Consider the following 3778-nt stretch of genomic DNA (forward strand, 5'->3'; position numbering starts at 1 on the left):
TGCATCCAGTAGGAATTGAACCTACGAATTCGCCAATTATGAGTTGGGCGCTTTAACCATTCAGCCATGGATGCTTAGCGGGAATCCTCGTACATGGTGAATAACCAAATTCCAATTGAAGTGAAATCTTTCGGATAAATCAATGCAATTAGGAGGATTCGATGAAAGGACATCAATTCAAATCCTGGATTTTCGAATTGAGAGAGATATTGAGAGAAATCAAGAATTCTCGCTATTTCTTAGATTCATGGACCCAATTCAATTCAGCGGGATTTTTCATTCATATTTTTTTCCATCAAGAGAGTTTTATAAAACTCTTGGACTCCCGAATTTGGAGTATCCTACTTTCACGCAATTCACAGGGTTCAACAAGCAATCGATATTTCACGATCAAGTATGTAGTACTCTTTGTAGTAGCGGTCCTTATATATCGTATTAACAATCGAAAAATGGTCGAAAGAAAAAATCCCTATTTGACAAGGCTTCTTCCTATACCTATGAATTCCATTGGACCCAAAAATGATACATTGGAAGAATCATCTGAGTCTTCCAATATCAATAGGTTGATTGTTCCGCTCCTGTATCTTCCAAAAGGAAAAAAGATCTCTGAGAGTTCTTTCCTGGATCCGAAAGAGAGTACTCGGGTTCTCCCAATAACTAAAAAGTATATCATGCCTGAATTTAACTGGGATTCGCGGTGGTGGAGGAACTGGATAGGAAAAAAGAGCGATTCTAGTTGTAAGATATCTAATGAAACCATCGCTGGAATTGAGATCTCATTCAAAGAGAAAGATATCAAATATCTGGAGTTCCTTTTTGTATATTATATGGATGATCCGATCCGTAAGGACCATGATTGGGAATTTTTTGATCGTCTTTCCCCGAGAAAGAGGCGAAACATAATCAACTTGAATTCGGGACAGCTATTCGAAATCTTAGTGAAAGACTGGATTTATTATCTCATGTTTGCTTTTCGTGAAAAAATACCAAAGGAAGTGGAGGGTTTCTTCAAACAACAAGGGACTGGGTCAATTATTCAATCAAATGATATTGAGCATGTTTCGCATCTCTTCTTGAGAAACAAGCGGGCTATTTCTTTGCAAAATTGTGCTCAATTTCATATGTGGCAATTCCGTCAAGATCTCTTCGTTAGTTGGGGGAAGAGTCCGCACGAATCGGATTTTTTGAGGAACATGTCACGAGAGAATTGGATTTGGTTAGACAATGTGTGGTTGGGAAACAAGGATCGATTTTTTAGCAAGGTACAGAATGTATCATCAAATCTTCAATATGATTCCACGAGATCTAGTTTCATTCAAGTAACGGATTCTAGCCAATTGAAAGGATCTTCTGATCAATCCAAGGATTCTTTCGATTCCATTAGGAATGAGGATTCGAAATATCACACATTGATCAATCAAAGAGAGATTCAACAACTAAAAGAAAGATCGATTCTTTGTTGGGATCCTTCCTTTCTTCAAACGGAACGAACAGAGATAGAATCAGAGCGATTCCTTAAAATCCTTTCTAGATATTCCTCAATGTGCCGACTATTCATGGAACGTGAGAAGCAGATGAATAATCATCTGCTTCCGGAAGAAATCGAAGAATTTTTTGGGAATCCTGCAAGAGCCACTCGTTCTTTTTTCTCTGACAGATGGTCAGAACTTCATCTGGGTTCGAATCCTACTGATAGGTCTACTAGAGATCAGAAATTGTTGAAAAAAGAACAAAAGAAACATCTTGCTTTTTCCAGGCGATCGGAAAAGAAAGAAATAGTGAATTTATTCAAGATAATTATGTACTTACAAAATACCGTCTCAATTCATCCTATTTCATCCTATCGAGGATGTGATATGGTTCCAAAGGGTGAACTGGACAGTTCCAATAAGATTTCATTCTTGAACAAAAATCCATTTTGGGGTTTATTTCATCTATTCCATGACCGGAACAGGGGGAGATACACGTTACACCACGATTTTGAATCAGAAGATATATTTCAAGAAATGGCAGATCTATTCACTCTATCAATAACCGAGCCGGATCTGGTGTATCATAAGGAATTTGATTTTTCTATGGATTCCTCCGGATTGGATCAAAAACATTTCTTGAATGAGTTATTGAACTCCAGGGATGAATCGAAAAAGCACTCTTTATTGGTTCTACCTCCTCTTTTTTATGAAGAGAATGAATCTTTTTATTGAAGGATCATAAAAAAATGGGTCCAGACCTCTTGCGGAAATAATGTGGAAGATCCAAAACCTAAAATAGTTGTATTTGCTAGCAACAACATAATGGAGGCAGTCAATCAATATAGATTGATCCGAAATCTGATTCAAATCCAATATAGCACCCATGGTTACATAAGAAATGTATTGAATCGATTCAATTGCAACTTCGAATATGGAATTCAAAGGTATCAAATAGGAAATGATACTCTGAATCATCGAACTAGAATGAAATACACGATCAACCAACATTTATCAAATTTGAAAAAGAGTCAGAAGAAGTGGTTCGATCCTCTTATTTTGATTTCTCGAACGGAGAGATCTATGAATTGGGATCCTAATGTATATAGATACAAATGGTCCAATGGGAGCAAGAATTTCCAGGAACATTTGGACTATTTCATTTCTGAGCAGAATAGCCGTTTTCAAGTAGTGTTCGATCGATTACATATTAATCAATATTCGATTGATTGGTCTGAGGTTATCGACAAAAAAGATTTGTCTAAGTCACTTTGTTTATTTTTGTCCAAGTTACTTCTTTTTTTGCCCAAGTTTCTTCTCTTTTTGTCTAACTCACTTCCTTCTTTTTTATTTGTGAGTTTTGGGGGTATCCCCATTCATAGGTCCGAGATCCACATCTATGAATTGAAAGGTCCGAATGATCCACTCTGTAATCAGTTATTAGAATCAATAGGTCTTCAAATCTTTCATTTGAAAAAAAGGAAACCCTTATTATTGGATGACCAAGATACTTCCCAAAAATCGAAATTCTTGATCAATGGAGGAACAATATCACCATTTTTGTTCAATAAGATACCAAAGTGGATGATTGACTCATTCCATACTAGAAAGAATCGCAGGAAATCTTTTGATAACACAGATTCCTATTTCTCAATGATATCCCACGATCCAGACAATTGGCTGAATCCCGTGAAACCATTTCATAGAAGTTCATTGATATACTATTTTTATAAAGCAAATCGACTTCGATTCTTGAATAATCAATATCACTTCTGCTTCTATTGTAACAAAAGATTCCCTTTTTATGTGGAAAAGGCCCGTATCAATAATTATGATTTTACGTATGGACAATTCCTCAAAATCTTGTTCATTCGCAACAAAATCTTTTCTTTTTGCGATGGTCAAAAAAAACATGCTTTTTTGAAGAGAGATACTATTTCACCAATCGAGTTACAGGTATCTAACATATTGATACCTAACGATTTTCCGCAAAGTGGCGACGAAGGGTATAACTTCTACAAATCTTTCCATTTTCCAATTCGATACGATCCATTCGTTCGTGGAGCTATTTACTCGATCGCAGACATTTCTGGAACACCTCTAACAGAGGGACAAATAGTCCATTTTGAAAAAACTTATTGTCAACCTCTTTCAGATATGAATATACCTGATTCAGAAGGGAAGAACTTGTATCAGTATCTCAATTTCAATTCAAACATGGGTTGGATTCACACTCCATGTTCTGAGAAATATTTACCATCCGAAAAAAGGAAAAAACGGAGTTCTTGTCTACAAAAATGCCTTGAGAA

General features: G+C 36.1%; 1 non-coding gene across 1 annotated transcript; it reads right to left on the reverse strand.

Moving 5' to 3' along the window:
* TRNAM-CAU lies at positions 1-74 on the reverse strand. Its single transcript has one exon. It is a non-coding gene; the product is annotated as a tRNA-Met (tRNA).
* Between the last annotated feature and the right edge of the window lie 3704 nt (positions 75-3778).

This window comes from Vigna unguiculata, chromosome 4 (assembly GCF_004118075.2).
Source record: "Vigna unguiculata cultivar IT97K-499-35 chromosome 4, ASM411807v1, whole genome shotgun sequence".
Taxonomy (NCBI): domain Eukaryota; kingdom Viridiplantae; phylum Streptophyta; class Magnoliopsida; order Fabales; family Fabaceae; genus Vigna; species Vigna unguiculata.